The sequence below is a fragment of the Numenius arquata genome, chromosome W (genome assembly GCF_964106895.1).
Source record: "Numenius arquata chromosome W, bNumArq3.hap1.1, whole genome shotgun sequence".
Taxonomy (NCBI): domain Eukaryota; kingdom Metazoa; phylum Chordata; class Aves; order Charadriiformes; family Scolopacidae; genus Numenius; species Numenius arquata.
Genome location: NC_133615.1, coordinates 10,942,411 through 10,959,852, shown reverse-complemented (window position 1 = coordinate 10,959,852; position 17,442 = coordinate 10,942,411).

Below are 17,442 nucleotides of genomic sequence, written 5' to 3'. Positions count from 1 at the left end.
GAGGTCTCCCCTCAGCCTCCTCTTCCTCATACTAAACAGTCCCAGCTCCTTCAACCGCTCTTCATATGATTTGTTTTCCAGGCCCTTCACCAGCTTCATTGCCCTCCTCTGCACTCGCTCCAGCACCTCGATATCTCTCTTGTATTGAGGTGCCCAAAACTGGACACAATACTCGAGGTGTGGCCTCACCAGTGCTGAGTACAGGGGGACAATCACCTCCCTACTTCTGCTGCTCACGCTATTTCTAATACAAGCCAGGATGCCGTTGGCTTTCTTGGCCACCTGGGCACGCTGCCAGCTCATATTCAGCCGCTTGTCAATTAGAACCCCCAGGTCTCTTTCTTCCAGGCGGGTCTCCAGCCACACTTCCCCAAGCCTGTAGCGCTGCTTGGGGTTATTGTGGCCCAAGTGCAGAACCTGGCACTTGCCCTTGTTGAAACTCATACCATTGATTTTGGCCCAATGATCCAATCTATCTAAGTCTCTCTGTAGAGCTTCCCTATCCTCCTGGGAATCAACACTCCTGCTTAACTTGGTGTCATCTGCGAACTTGCTGATGATACACCCTATGTCCTTGTCGAGATCATCAATAAAGACATTAAACAGAAATGGTCCTAACACTGAGCCCTGAGGCACACCAGTTGTGACCGGCCGCCAGCTGGATTTAAATCCATTGAGCACCACTCTTTGGGACCTTCCAGTCAGCCATTGCTTGACCCAGCGGATCGTATGCTCATCCAGGCTGTGTGAAGCCAGTTTTTCCACAAGAATTGTATGGGGGACAGTATCGAATGCTTTTCGAAAGTCCAGGTATACAATATCAACAGCCTTTCCCTCGTCCAATAATCTGGTTATCCTCAGGCACTTCTCCTGTTCTCCAAGACCTCTCAAAAATGATGGAGAGTGGCTCAGCAATAACATCTGCCAGTTCTCTCAGCACTCGTGGGTGCGTCCCATCAGGGCCCATGGACTTATGGATGTCTAGTTTGGCCAAGTGGTCTCTAACCCAGTCCTCCCCAACAGAGGGAAAGTCTTCCTCTCTCCAGACCTTCCCCCTTGTCTCCAGGGTCTGGGATTCATGAGGGACAGCTTTGGCAGTGAAGACCGAAGCAAAGGCGGCATTCAGCAACTCCGCCTTCTCTGTGTCTTCCACCACCAAGGCACCCACCTCATTCTTCAGTGGGCCTACATTTTCCCTAGCCTTCCTTTTTTTATTGATATACTGAAAAAAACTCTTCTTGTTATCTTTAACTGTGGTAGCCAAGTTAAGTTCTGCTTGGGCTTTTGCCCTTCTAATTTTTCCCCTGCATAGCTTCACTACATCTTGATATTGCTCATAAGTAACCAACCCCCTTTTCCAGAGATCGTAGACTTTCCTTTTCTCCCTGAGGTCCAGCCAAAGCCCTCTGTTTAGCCAGGCTGGTCTTCATCCCTGTCAGCTCGTTTTACGGGACCTGGGGATGGCCTTCTCCTGTGCTTTTGAGAGTTCCTCCTTGAAGTATGACCAGCCTTCCTGGGCACCTATGCCCTTCAGGACTGTCTCCCAAGGGACACTCTCAACCATGCTCCTAAACAGGCCAAAGTCTGCCCTTCGGAAGTCCAAGGTGGCAGTTCTGCTGGCTCCCTGTCTTGCTTCTCCAAGAATTGAAAACTCTGTGATTTCATGATCACTCTGCCCAAGACGACCTTCAACTTTTACATCCCCCACCAGACCTTCTCTGTTAACAAGCAGCAGGTCCAGTAGGGCGCTTTCCCTGGTTGGCTCCCTCACCAGATGTGTTAGGAAGTTGTCTTCCACACACTCTAGGAACCTCCGGGACTATACACATTTACCTTACAGTTTTTTAGTTTATTCAAATAGCTAAGTTTCTTGGCTTTGCTTTCTATCATTGTCTCATTAGATTTTTTTTTCTTCATTTGCTTTTAAATACTTTGCACTCTGATATCCTTTCACCTTATTACTAATATTACAAAGCTCAAATATTTCATTGACCCTGGATGCCTGCTTCTGTGGTGACATTGGAAAGTTGAAAGAACAAAAAAAAAAGTTAAACACTAAGTAGCTTCTCCAGTTTTAAAGAGAGAAGAGAAAAAAACCAATCACAACCCCAAACCCAAAAAACCAACCACCACCACCCCCAAAAACACCCCAAACTGAGAATGTGATAGGATAGTCTATAAATGAGTGCTCTAGAGAAGATGAAATATTCATTATTATTCTTAACACAAACCAAATCTCATCCAAGTAAATTATCAGACTAGGTTTAAAAGAAAGCTTTTCTTCATATAAAGCTTTATATTGTTATGGAACTCACTGCCATAAAATGTGCTGTAAAGGTTAAGTATAATTTTTTTTAAAATGCCAGTTTATAGAATTTAGATTAATGAGTGGTTATTAAACAAATTTGGCAATCAGCTGTTTTCCTGCTAATTGTTGGACCCCGAGAAGATACACATAGCTATTCCTTGAGACACTCTTGCAGCTCTACAGTATCTTATTGCCCTCCAGAAAGCCTTTTTCCTCAGGCTTCGGATATACTCAGAACCCAATACTTCAGTGTAGAGCTTTTTCCTTAGGCTCAATTAAGTCACTTCTTACTACAGCAAAAGAAAAGCTGTAGAAAGCTGTAATCCATTTTCTCTCATGGCCTAAAAAGCATTATCAGTTTTTAAGGGAAACTGGTTCAGACTGAAACTGGGCTAGCTGGAAGCTGTTGCTCCTAGAAAACTCTTGGCAAGTAAATGGAAGAAGTTCAAAGCAGTAATGAAGAACAGATCTTCCTCATGAGAACAGCCTGGAATAGGATCTTCTATCAGTAGTATCAACAATCAGGAAGGTTGGGGAGTAAATCTAAAGACAGAGTGTAGGGTAACATCAATTTTTTTTCCTCTGTGCATGTCTAATTGACAGTTGTTTAATTGAAATTAAAACTTCTGTAAATGTTAATATTGGGAGTCTACCTACGTGTAGTCTATGAAATAAGGATTTGCTTAGCTTAATGAAAATTTTTAACTCTACTAAGCTAACATTAAAAAGAGCTGGGAAGTTTGATTAACATTCAGAGCTACCAGCTTGAGTAAGATGAAAATTTGATCTAACCCATGGTCATCCATTCTTTGACTGTGACTTTTTAGTGGATAGTGTGACTATGGATAGTTATGAATTTTTTTAGGGGTGAGATACTGACAGGTTCAATTAGCTGGACTTCTCTGTCACTTCACAATAAACATTTTGTGCCTGGTCCCAGTCAAGACCCAATGACGAGCAACCTGTATTTACTTTCTCTAGATAAATGTATCAAGTACATTTGCTAGTGTAGAAATTAATACACAGACACGAAACACTTCATGGTGAAAAAGCCACAAAGGATCAGAGGAAAGAGGTGAGCTTTCTACCCATGGTAAAGCTAAGGGGCTAGAACTGCTTGACAGGTGCTTAGCTTCCATTATGTCGTAGGGTTTTCCAAAATGAGCCTGTATGTCCCCTTTCAGCTGCATGGGCCAGGAAGAGAGCCAAGTGTTTTCATAATCACCGATATGAAATCCTTAACTGAGATTCCTATACAATCCTCCTGTGATTGGAGACAGCCAACATGGCTTCACCAAGGGCAAATCGTGCCTGACAAATTTGATGGCCTTTTATGATACTGCCACAGACTTGGTGGACAAGGGCAGAGCAACAGACGTCATCTACCTGGACTTATGCAAAGCATTTGACACTGTCCTGCACAACATCCTGGTCTCAAAATTGGAAAGTCATGGGTTCGATGGATGGACCACTCGGTGGATAAGGAACTGGCTGAATGGCCGCACTCAAAGGGTTGTGGTCAATGGTTCAGTGTCCAATTGGTGGCCAGTGACGAGTGGAGTTCCTCAGGGGTCAGTACTGGGACCAGTGCTGTTCAACATCTTTGTTGGAGACATGGACAGTGGGATGGAGTGCACCCTCAGCAAGTTTGCCGATGACACCAAGCTCGGTGCCATGGTCGACACACTGGAGGGAAGGGATGCCATCCAGAGGGACCTGGACAGGCTTGAGAGGTGGGCTTGTGCAAACTGCATGAAGTTCAAGCAGGCCAAGTGCAGGGTCCTTCACCTGGGTCATGGCAATCCCAGGCACAAATACAGGTTGGGCGGAGAATGGATTGAAAGCAGCCCTGAGGAGAAGGACTTGGGGGTGTTGGTGGATGAGAAGCTCAACATGAGCCGGCAGTGCGCACTGGCAGCCCAGAAAGCCAACCGCATCCTGGGCTGCATCAAAAGAAGTGTGGCCAGCAGGTCACGGGAGGTGATTCTGCCCCTCTACTCTGCGCTCCTGAGACCCCACCTGGAATACTGTGTCCAGCTCTGGAGTCCTCAACACAGGAAGGACATGGACCTGTTGGAAAGGGTCCAGTGGAAGGCCACGAAGATGATCAGAGGGCTGGAGCCCCTCTCCTATGAGGACAGGCTGAGAGAGCTGGGGTTGTTCAGCCTGGAGAAGAGAAGGCTCCGGGGAGACCTCATAGCAGCCTTCCAATATCTGAAGGGAGCCTACAGGAGAGCCGGAGAGGGACTCTTTGTCAAGAGATGTAGTGACAGGACAAGGGGTAATGGTTTTAAATTGGAAGAGGGGAGATTTAGATTAGATATTAGGAGGAAATTCTTTCCTGTGAGGGTGCTGAGGCACCGGAACAGGTTGCCCAGGGAAGTTGTGGCTGCCCCATCCCTGGAAGTGTTTAAGGCCAGGCTGGATAGGGCTTTGAAGCAACCTGGTCTAGTGGAGGTGTCCCTGCCCATGGCAGGGGGGTTGGAACTCCATGATCTTTAAGGTCCCTTCCAACTCTAACCATTCTATGATTCTATGATTCATGTAGTCACTTATTGAATCCATGTACTTTTTTTAATATCCTCAATGTCCTGTGACAAATAGTTTCACAATTTAGCTACCAATTATCATAGAATCATAGAATTGTCTAGGTTGGAAGGGACCTTCAAGATCATCTAGTCCAACCATCAACCTAACTCTGACAAAAAAACCCAACATCACTAAGCCATGTCCCCCAGCACCGTGTCAACCCGTCTTTTGAACACCTCCAGGGATGGTGCCTCAACCACTTCCCTGGGCAGCCCATTCCAAGACTTAATAACACTTTCAGGGTAAAAATTCTTCCTAATATCCAACCTGAACCTCCCCTGGCACAACTTGAGGCTGTTTCCTCTAGTCCTGTCGCCTGTGACTTGGGAGAAGAGACCAAACCCCTGCCTCTCTACAACCTCCTTTCAGGGAGTTGTAGAGAACGAGAAGGTCCCCCTCAGCCTCCTTTTCTCCAGGCTGAACACCCCCAGCTCCCTCAGCCCCTCCTCATAAGACTTGTTCTCCAGACTCCTCACCAGCTTAGTTGCCCTTCTCTGGACCCGCTACAGCACCTCAATGTCCTTCTTGTAGTGAGGGGCCCAAAACTGGACACAGTACTCAAAGTGGGGCCCCACCAGTGCTGAGTACAGGGGGATGATCACCTCCCGAGTTCTACTCACCACACTGTTCCTGATACAGGCCAGGATGCTGGTGGCCTTCTTGGCCACCTGGGCACACTGCTGGCTCGTGTTCAGCCGACAGTCGACCAACACCCCCAGGTCCTTTTCTGCCAGGCAGCTCTCCAGCCACTCTTCCCTAAGCCTGTTGCGCTGCAGGGGGTTGTTGTGACCCAAGTGCAGGACCCGGCACTTGGTCTTGTTGAACCATTGGCCTCAGCCCATCGATCCAGCCTGTCCAGATCCCTCTGCAAAGCCTTTCTACCCTCCAGCAGGTCGACACTCCCACCCAACTTGGTACCGTCTGCAAACTTACTGAGGGTGCACTCCATCCCCTCATCCCGATCATTGATAAAGATGTCAAAGAGAACCAGCCCCAGTACCGAGCCCTGGGGGACACCACTCGTGACCGGCTGCCAACTGGATTTAACTCCATTCACCACCACTCTCTGGGCCCGGCCCTCCAGCCAGTTTTTAACCCAGTGGAGAGTACTCCCATCCAAGCCATGGGCAGCCAGTTTCTCCAGGAGGATACTGTGGGAGAAATTATGTGAAGTAGAATATCCATTTGTTTACCAGGCACGATACTGATCTGTCCTGGATAATATCAATAAACATTTTCTGTTAGGCCTCATTTTTACATAGGTGAATTCTACTGAGCAACTCACAGTATAGAGTTCTACACAGTAAATCTGCTTTAAGGTACATTTTGATACCCGTTTGTCCTGGTCTTCTGCTGGTTATAAAGGTAGTGTACCATATTCCTTCCTACTCAGTGTTCCCCAGGCTTCCTTTCTAATTTTCTGCTACTTCAGAAAAATTATCTTGGTGATGAGAAACCTCAGCAGTGTTGTGGTTTTGGCTGAATTTACCAAAACCGGACCGACAGATGGCCCTTCCCCCCCCCTCCCCCCAAAAGAGGAGAGAGGAGGAGAAAGAGATAAGGAGATTCAGAAGTTTAGAATGTACTAGACTACTTTAATGAAGAATTAATATTAAAATAAAAATAAAGAAGAAAATAATGAAATAGATACAATATATACAAAACTGTGTCAAGCTCCCAGGATGACAGTCACATCACCGGCAGGCACTGGGGAAGTCCCAGACTGGACTCAGTGACAAATGGGAACTGGATTCCAGCTCTGGAGTCAGGAACACACGGATCGGGATCAAAGGCAGATGAACAGACAGAGTCCTCTCTGGACGTCGGCCATCGCAGGAAGGGGCTGACCCTTTGATCCCTCAGCTTTTACACTGAGCATGGGGCAGATGGGATGGAATACCCCAGTTGGTCAGGTTTGGGTCACCTCTCCTGTCCCCTCCTCCCCACCGATGTGACCCCTCTACGTTTTTTCAGTTTCCGACCCTCTGAGGGGGCAAATAACGAAATTGGCTGCCCTTGCTTGTTACGGCAATAAGGATAAGCAAGGGCCTCCCTGCACACCATCCCTTGGCACGGAGCACAAACATTGGTCTGATCATTCTGAGAACGAGCAGTTTTCTCCACAATATGCCGTTAATTTCAGAGAGTTAGAGGAGGCCTAGCTAGGATGTAAAGTTACAGAACAGAAAATTGGTTCCGTTTTACTTCAAACCGGGACATTCCACCCCTTATTCTATACCATTTGCATCATGCTTAGATTACAACTACTATCATCTATAAAATCTATACATACATACATATATAGATAGATATATGTAAATCACTCAGTTATAATTTATCTCTATATACAAAAGCTTAAGTCCATTTCACAGCAGATCAGGTTCTCAGGGTAGGAAAGACAGTGTGAAATTCATTGTGGTTCGTGCCCATGGGTAACGTCCATCTCAGAGAAGTTTTACTAGACGCCACTTGATCAATCCGGCTAGGTTTCATCATCGCAGTGTCATCCTGAAAAACACTTATAGAACATTCTTAGTATTATGAACAACTAACATCACACTCAGAATTAAGTATTCTCACCCAGGGTCAAATTCCCTTGAGGTACACATTGAACTTCTCCATTCTTCAGCATCACCCACCAAGTACATCCAGGTCCTTGAGCAAAAACAGTCCCACGAATGAGTTTGCCTTTGCCCGAGGCAGGAAAAACCCATACAGTTTTCCCCAGCATATTCCTTTCATGCACCACAGGGACTTTATCCCCTTCTACAATATGTAAAAGGTCTGATTGAGCAGGACCACCTCGATTGATGGATCCCCTGGTGTTAACTAACCAAGTCGCTTGCGCTAAATGCTTGTCCCAATTTTTAAAGGATCCACCACCCATCGCTTTTAGGGTAGTTTTTAACAATCCATTGTATCGTTCAATTTTTCCAGAAGCTGGTGCATGATAGGGAATATGATATATCCACTCAATACCATGTTCTTTTGCCCAGCTACTTATAAGATTGTTTTTGAAATGAGTTCCATTGTCAGACTCAATTCTCTCTGGAGTACCATGTCGCCACAAGACTTGCTTTTCAAGGCCCAGGATGGTATTCCAGGCAGTGGCATGGGGCACGGCATAGGTTTCCAACCATCTGGTGCTTCCTTCCACCATTGTAAGCCCGTAACGCTTACCCTGGCGGGTTTGAGGGAGTGTGATATAGTCGATTTGCCAAGCCTCCTCATACTTGTATTTCAACCACCGACCTCCATGCCACAAAGGTTTTAACCTTTTAGCTTGCTTGATTTCGGCGCATGTTTCACAATCGTGGATAACCTGCGCAATAGTGTCCATGGTTAAATCCACCCCTCGGTCACGAGCCCATTTGTACGTTGCATCCCTTCCTTGATGACCTGAAGTGTCATGGGCCCACCGAGCTAAGAACAATTCACCTTTATGTTCCCAGTCTAAATCTGTCTGGAAAATCTTAGCTGCTCGGTCCACTTGCTGATTGTTCCGATGTTCCTCAGTGGCTCGACTCATAGGTACGTGGGCATCTACATGGCGTACTTTCACGACTAGTTTCTCTAGCCGGTCAGCAATATCTTGCCATAATTCAGCAGCCCAAATGGGTTTACCCTTGCACTGCCAGTTGCTCTGCTTCCATTGTTTTAACCATCCCCACAGAGCATTTGCCACCATCCATGAGTCAGTATAAAGATAGAGTATTGGCCACTTTTCTCATTCAGCAATGTCTAGGGCCAGCTGGATAGCTTTTACCTCTGCAAATTGACTTGATTCACCTTCTCCTTCAGTAGCTTCTGCAACTCGTCCTGTAGGACTCCATACAGCAGCTTTCCATCTTCGATGCTTTCCTACAATACGACAAGACCCATCAGTGAACAAAACATACTGTTTCTCATTATCTGAGAGTTCATTATATGGTGGGGCTTCCTCAGCACGTGTTACCACCTCCTCTGGTGGCATTGTGAAATCTCTGCCTTCGGGCCAGTTTGTGATCACTTCTACAATTCCTGGACGATTTGGATTTCCTATTTGAGCTCGCTGTGTGATTAAGGCAACCCACTTACTCCAGGTAGCATCGGTGGCATGATGAGTAGAAGGAACTTTACCTTTGAACATCCAACCTAACACTGGCAATCGGGGCGCCAGGAGGAGCTGTACTTCAGTACCAATTACTTCTGAAGCAGCTCTGACTCCTTCATACGCTGCCAAGATTTCTTTCTCAGTTGGAGTATAGTTGGCCTCGGAGCCTTTATAGCCTCGACTCCAAAATCCCAGGGGTCGACCTCAAGTCTCCCCTGGTCCTTTCTGCCATAGGCTCCAGGTAGGGCCATTATCCCCAGCTGCAGTGTACAGCACATTTTTAATGTCCTGTCCTCTTTGGACTGGTCCAAGTGCTACTGCATGCACAATCTCCTGTTTAATTTGTTCAAAGGCTTGTCGTTGCTCAGGACCCCACACAAACTCATTTTTCTTTCGAGTCACTTCATAGAGAGGTTTCACAATTTGACTATAACCTGGAATATGCATTCTCCAGAAACCCACAACGCCTAAGAAGGCTTGTGTTTCCTTTTTGTTAGTAGGTGGGGACATAGCTGTTATTTTGTTAATCACCTCCATTGGGATCTGGCGACGACCATCTTGCCATTTAATTCCCAAGAATTGGATGTTTCGTGCAGGTCCCTTGACCTTACCTCTTTTCACAGCAAAACCTGCTTTCAGAAGAATCTCAATTACTTTCTTACCTTTCTTGAAAACTTCTTTTGCTGTATTACCCCACACAATGATGTCATCAATGTATTGCAGGTGTTCTGGAGCTCCACCCTTCTCCAGTGCAGTCTGGATCAGTCCATGGCAAATAGCAGGGCTGTGTTTCCACCCCTGGGGCAGTCGATTCCAGGTGTACTGGACACCCCTCCAGGTGAAAGCAAACTGTGGCCTGCACTCTGCTGCTAAAGGAATAGAGAACAAGGCAGGAGCAATGTCCATTGTAGCATCCCACTTGGCTGTCTTCGACTCCAGTTCATATTGCAGTTCTAGCATGTCTGGCACAGCAGCACTCAGTGGGGGTGTGACTTCATTCAGGCCACGATAGCCTACTGTTAGATGCCAGTCACCATCAGACTTGCGCACTGGCCATATCGGGCTGTTAAAGGGTGAGCGAGTCTTGCTGATCACTCCTTGAGTCTCCAGCCGACGAATCAGGTTCTGAATGGGAATCAAAGAATCTCGGTTAGTGCGATACTGTCGTCGATGCACCGTGGAAGTAGCAAGTGGCACCTGCTGTTCTTTAACCTTCAGCAATCCTACCACAGAAGGGTCATCTGAAAGGCCAGGTAAGGTAGACAGCTGTGTAACACCCTCAGTCTCTACAGCTGCTATACCAAAAGCCCACCGATACCCTTTCGGGTCTTTGAAATACCCTCTCTTGAGGTAGTCTATGCCAAGGATGCACAGAGCATCTGGGCCAGTCACAATAGGATGCTTTTCCCATTTATTCTTCTTCAAGCTCACTTCGGCCTCCAGTACAGTCAGTTCTTGAGATCCTCCTGTCACTCCTGCAATAGTGACTGATTCTGTCCCTCTATGATTCGATGGCATTAGGGTACGCTGTGCACCAGTGTCCACCAGGGCTCTATACTCCTGTGGCTCTAATGTGCCAGGCCATCGAATCCACACAGTCCAATAAACTCGGTTATCCCTCTCCTCCCCCTCCTGGCTGGAGGCAGGGCAACCCTAATGCTGAGGACAGCATCTCCAATTGCAAGGCGAGTTCCTGTCTGGACAGGGGCAGTGCATACTCTGAACTGGAGCAACCATATTCATGTAACCATCCTTTCTTCTGTCTGCTTTACCTTGCAACTCAAGCACTCGTGCCTGTAGGGCTGAAGTAGGTTTTTTATCCCATCTCCTCATGTCCTCTCCATAATTGCAGAGGCAAAGCCCCAGGAAACCTCGGAGCGAGTCCTGTTTCCCTTTGGTTGGTCTCATAGGAGGGCGTTTTTTCTTAATGGCTGCAACTCTGGTCTTAACTGCAGCTTGGGTCTGAGCAGGCACCTCAGTCTGAGCTGCAACTTGGGTCTGAGCAGGAACTTGAGCCTGAGCTGCAACTTGAGCCTGAGCTGGAGAAGAGTAAGATTCTCTCCCAATCTCAGCAAGTTTTTCAAGCAGTTTGTGAAAAATTGTCTTGTTTTGCTCAACTATTGCCTTGGTCATTGTCTCCATTGTCTCAGTCTGTGTCTTAGCTATAGTCTCTATTGCCTCAGTCTGTGTTTTATTTTGTTCAGCCACTTTCTTAGTCAGGTTTTCTATTGCTGCAACACCGATGGGACGAGAGAGACTATCTTCATACTGTCGCATCCTATCAGCGACCTCATTTACAGTTGGTGTTTCAGTATCAGATGCTCCCCAGACCGTTGTTGACAAAGTGTGGGAATACACTGATGGTGCACTCTGCACAAACTTTTTCAACAAAGGTTGTTGACGTGGCATTTCATCAGGATTTAGAGTCACTTGCCAATCACCATAAATCACTTCTCGAACAGCCAGTTCTCTCAGGTATTTAATACCTTTCTCCGTGCTGGTCCATTGCCTTGGACGGCTTTGGATATCATCCTTAAAGGGATATCTGCTCTTTACAGCTGATAACAGTCGCCTCCAGAGACTGAGAACCTCTGCCTTATTCCCAATCGCTTTATCAATACCTCCCTCTTTGGCCAGATTTCCCAGCTGGCTGGCTTCTCTACCATCTAAGTCTATGGAATTAGCTCCACTGTCCCAGCATCAGAGCAACCAAGAGAGAAGTGGCTCCCCATCATGACGAGTAAAATCCTTCCTCAGATTTCGCAAATCCTTTAAGGACAAAGAGTTAATAATTACATCTACATCTGAGGCATCATCCTGTATCGAGGCTGGCTGAGAAGGACCCTCTCCCCTATCTACCTGAGAAGGGGCTGCCCAACCGGTTGACTGTGTTGTAAGGGGGTGCTTTCCTTTATCTACACCAGACGGACCCTGTCCTGCATCTTCATCAGAGGAACCCTCTCCCGAGCTCTCTAGCTTGGGCATGTCCTTGTCGTAAGGGGCAGGGGACCGAGCCGACCTCTTTTTCTGCTTCCCGGTCACCGGGGCAACTTGTGCCGGTTCTGCTGGCGCTGGGGGAGCGGCAGGGCTCGGGTTGGGAGCTGGAGCAGTGGCAGCGCTGGCTGTCGGGGCCGGAGCGGCCGGTGTAGGAGGGGCTGGCAATGGAGATGCGGGGGGTGCGGGCGGCGGAGCCACTTTTACCGCCGGCTGCGGAGTGACCGGGGCCGGGCCGGGCCGGGGCGCGGCTTGTGCCGAAGCCGGTGCCGGAGCCGGTGGGGGGGCGACAGCTGCCGCTGGGGCCGGTGTCGGCGGGGCCAGGGGCGTGGCTTTCGCCGGGGCCGGAGCCTTGGCTTGTGCCGGTGGCTGTGGGGGAGCAGCCGATGCCGTTGGCGCCGGTGTCGGCGTGGCCTTGGCCGGTGCCGCTGGCTTGGCTTGGGCCGGGGCTGGGGCTGGTTCTGCTTGTGTCTGAGCAGCAATAGTGCATGTCACACAACGCTCACTTCTGCACTGACATTTCATAGCAAATACTGCCTGCATTACATTCAGTGAAATCGACACCACTATTACAATTAAGTGACCGTAACAATAATCACAATCATTCTCCAAAGAGCCCACAGGTTTTTCATCCCCTAATTCCGTTGGTATCACTTTGGGATAATCACTAAGAGGCAAGGTAAACTTTCCCCAGCGAAAATCGAAAGTGTGATTAGCAACAGAATCCATCACATGATGCCCAAGATATGCAGGTACCATAGCAATCCAACTGACCACATTATACATCTGGAGGCACATCCACACGAATACAGCACGCTTGACCCACCGCATCCAAACACAAAAAACAAATAAACCTTTCAATATATTCGGCCAGTTTAACACCACTGTGTCAATGAACTTCATACAAAGCTCTCTAAAAATACCATATACAATATTCTGTAGGTACAACATGATGTAAGCTGTCAGTTCTCCCTGAGCAAACTGGAATTCAAACTATTCAGGCAATCTTATCATACCACAGTCGTCGAGCCCCACATTGGGCGCCAATAAATCTGTCGTGGTTTCGGCTGAATTTACCAAAACCGGACCGACAGATGGCCCTTCCCCCCCCCTCCCTCCCCAAAAGAGGAGAGAGGAGGAGAAAGAGATAAGGAGATTCAGAAGTTTAGAATGAACTAGACTACTTTAATGAAGAATTAATATTAAAATAAAAAAAAAGAAGAAAATAATGAAATAGATACAATATATACAAAACCGTATCAAGCTCCCAGGATGACAGTCACATCACCGGCAGGCACTGGGGAAGTCCCAGACTGGACTCAGTGACAAATGGGAACTGGATTCCAGCTCTGGAGTCAGGAACACACGGATCGGGATCAAAGGCAGATGAACAGACAGAGTCCTCTCTGGACGTCGGCCATCGCAGGAAGGGGGCTGACCCTTTGATCCCTCAGCCTTTATACTGAGCATGGGGCAGATGGGATGGAATACCCCAGTTGGTCAGGTTTGGGTCACCTCTCCTGTCCCCTCCTCCCCACCGATGTGACCCCTCTACGTTTTTTCCGTTTCCGACCCTCTAAGGGGGCAAATAACCCATGACCTTGGTTGTTATGGCAATAAGGATAAGCAAGGGCCTCCCTGCGTACCATTCCTTGGCATGGAGCACAAACATTGGGCTTATCATTCTGAGAATGAGCAGTTTTCTCCACAATATGCCGTTAATTTCAGAGAGTTAGAGGAGGCCTGGCTAGGATGTAAAGTTACAGAACAGAAAATTGGTTCAGTTTTACTTCAAACCGGGACAAGCAGAAAGGGCAGACTTGTACAGTGGGTTTATATCTAACAGTAGTAAATCTGTCACTTGAGTATGCTGGCCTGCTTCATGGAAAAATTTTCTGGTTTGCATGAAGGGTCCGTCCTGGGACCAGTACTGTTTAACATTTTTATCAAAGACATAGACAGAGGGATTGAGAGCACCATCAGCAAGTTTGCAGATGACACCAAGCTGTGTGGTGTTGTCGATACACCGGAGGGACGGGATGTCATTCAGGGGGACCTGGACAGGCTGGAGAGGTGGGCCCAGATGAACCTCATGAGGTTCAACAAAAGCAAGTGCAGGATTCTGCACCTGGGAAGAAACAATCCTCAGCATAAATACAGCCTGGGGGATGAGGTATTAGAAAGCAGCCCTGAGGAAAGGGACTTGGGGGTGCTGATGGACGAGAAGCTGGACATGAGCAGGCAATGTGCTCTCGCAGCCCAAAAGGCCAATCGCATCCTGGGCTGCATCAAAAGAAGTGTTGCCAGCAGATCCAGAGAGGTGATTCTGCCACTTTACTCTGCTCTGGTGAGACCTCACCTGGAGTACTGTGTGCAGGTCTGGAGCCCTCAATATAGAAAGGACATGGACCTGATGGAGCGGGTCCAGAGGAGGGCCACCAAAATGATCAGGGGGCTGGAGCACCTCTCCTATGAGGACAGACTGAGGGAGCTGGGGTTGTTCAGCTTGGAGAAAAGGAGGCTCCGGGGAGACCTCATAGCGGCCTTCCAGTACCTGAGGGGGGCCTACAGGAAGGCTGGGGAGGGTCTGTTTACAAAGGCCTGCAGCGACAGGACGAGGGGCAATGGTTTTAAGCTGGAGAAGGGGAGATTTAGATTGGATATTAGGAAAAAATTCTTTACCATGAGGGTGGTGGAACACTGGAACAGGTTGCCCAGGGAGGTGGTTGAGGCCCCTTCCCTTGAGTTATTCAAGGTGAAGCTCGACGAGGCCCTGGGCAACCTGGTCTAGTTGGGGGTGTCCCTGCTGACTGCGGGGAGGTCGGACTAGATGACCTTTGGAGGTCCCTTCCGGCCTGGACCAATCTATGAATCTATGAATCTATGAAGTTTGGTGTAGAGTCCATTGTACATACCTTTGTACCTTAGGTATGTAAGTTCATAAACTCTTAAATAGCTATATATATATATATACACACTTTGTGTGTTAGTGTAATGGACAGGTCAGGATGGCATCAAAACTCTCCCTCTTATTGCTCATGGCAAGAAGATGCAGTCTGGATCAGTATAAATTCAAATCCTGTCTTTGAAGAAAAAAGTACTCTGATTTAAACTTTATTTCATGAGCTCATTAAGAAATATAACAAACACACGACAAACAGGGGCTCCATCCCCTTTTGTCCAGAGTAGTTTATCACGTGAATTCACTTATCCACCATTCAAGTCATAAGATTTCATAAATTATAACCCATAACTCTTAATTCGTGCTCCTATAAGCAAAAGAAACGAATTAGTTACCTAGTCCATGGTCATGGTGCAGGTGTCCCTTGTATCACACCAGGAAGCATGAAAGCCTCTGTGGTCCAGCTGCTGTTGGATACACTTCAAAAGCTTTTTGGATCATCTGATGTTTTATACCTTCCAACTTGGTTTGGTCTATACCATTTTCATAAATTAGTGGATTCTGAGGAAAGTGATAGACAACAGATAACGGCTGATGGAGACAGCAATCTGCAAGTGATAATGACTCTATCACAGCCCTTTAGCTCTTTCTGACCATCTGTCCTGCCTACATGGTGCTCTCAGTTTGACCTAATGGTGCTGCTCCCAACATACATCAGGCCTTAGCATGAGCTGGGTTAGCCAAAATCTAAGCAGTTAAGTGAACACTCACACTCCACCCCTTGGTATAGACCAAACGTCTAGCAAACCAATTGCCTCAGTGAGTAGAGGTACTGTTACTCCTCTTGCCTTGTTGGGGATGAAGGTAGGGGAAATTTTTGAGCACTTTCACTGAAGTCTGGCTTCACAGTTTGTAATCAGGTACCAATTGAAGGTACATGCTTTCAACATGGCAAGATGTCGTGGTTTGAGCTGGACTGGCCACTGAACAAACGACAGATGCTCTCTTTAACCTCCGTCAGAGAAGGGAGAGAAGAATGAGAGACACATGGATTGAAAAAGAAACTAAACTACTTTAATGAAATATTAATGATAAGAAAGAAAAGATCATAATATTAATAAGAAAATACTGAAATATATACAATATATACAAAACCTGGTATTGAACTCCCAGGATGACAATTACATCATCGGCAGGCACAGGGAAAGGCCCAGACTGGACTCAGTGATGGATGGGAAATGGATTCTGAATCTGGAGTCAGGAATGCACGGATCGGGATCAAAGGCAGATGAAGAGACAGAGTCCGCCTTGGACACCGGCCACTGAAGAAAGAGGCAGACCACTTTGATCCCTCAGCTTTTATACTGAGCATGATGCAGATGGGATGGAATATCCTGTTGGTCAGTTTTGGGTCACCTGTCCTGTCCGCTCCTCCTCGCAGATGTGACCCCTCTATGCCTTTTCCACTTCCAACCCTCCAACGGGGCAAATAACAGAGTTAGCTGACCTTGGTTGTTATAGCAATAAATATAAGCAGGAGCCTCTCTGCACACCATTCCTTGGTATTAACTATAAACATCAGGCCTTATCACTCTGGTAGCAGACACCGTCTGAAGAATATGCCATTAATTTCAGAGAGTTAGAAGAGGCTTAACTGAAAAGTAAAATTACTGAAAAGAAAATTGCTTCTGTTTTACCTCAAACTTGGATACACAAGCATACTAATAGCAAAGCTAATAAAATAGAACACCATAATACAAGAATCATAGGATGTAACATAAGATGCGATATGCCAGTTGCAGATGGTGCATATCCCATAAAAATGTCATACTGGTGATGTCTAGCAGTTCAATTTCTGTTGCATTTCTGACAATTTGGCAGGTATCCTGTTTGATAGCAATAGTCACTTGGTTTTGGTATGTAATAGCTTTTTCATAGTTGGCAATTAAGGACTCCAGTTCTTCAATTTGAGATTATACTGTATGTCCTATATTGATCCGGACCAAGTTGTAGGCCAGAATTCCACCAGCACTGATCTGAGGTGCTGAATATGTTGGGCCTCACTGTTATGGCAGAGGCTACTAGCTTCATGGTTTGTTTGATTATTGCATAGTACAACATTTATGTGATAGAATGCCAGATGTCCTAATGTGAGGATTAGAATTCTCCAACACATGAAGGCTCTTGTCTTTTTATATGGTGTTAACACCTCACCATATTGAGTATTAACAGAGTTTCAGGGAACACTTACTGTACTTTCTAGATGGATACTTTCCGTAGTATGCAGGTCAAATGACAGATTTTTACATATTTGTCCAGAAGTTCAACAGTTCCTGGGGAGAGAGAAAGATGACCTAGGTCTTGTATCATATCCAAGTCTCAGTAATGATTAATTTCACTCCAACACCATCCAGTTTCCCATATTCCCTTCCCTCAAAAGTGCTGCAGTGACCCAGCATTTTCCAAATAATCATAGAATCATAGAATGGTTAGAGTTGGAAGGGACCTTAAAGATCATTGAGTTTCAACCCCCCTGCCATGGGCAGGGACACAATG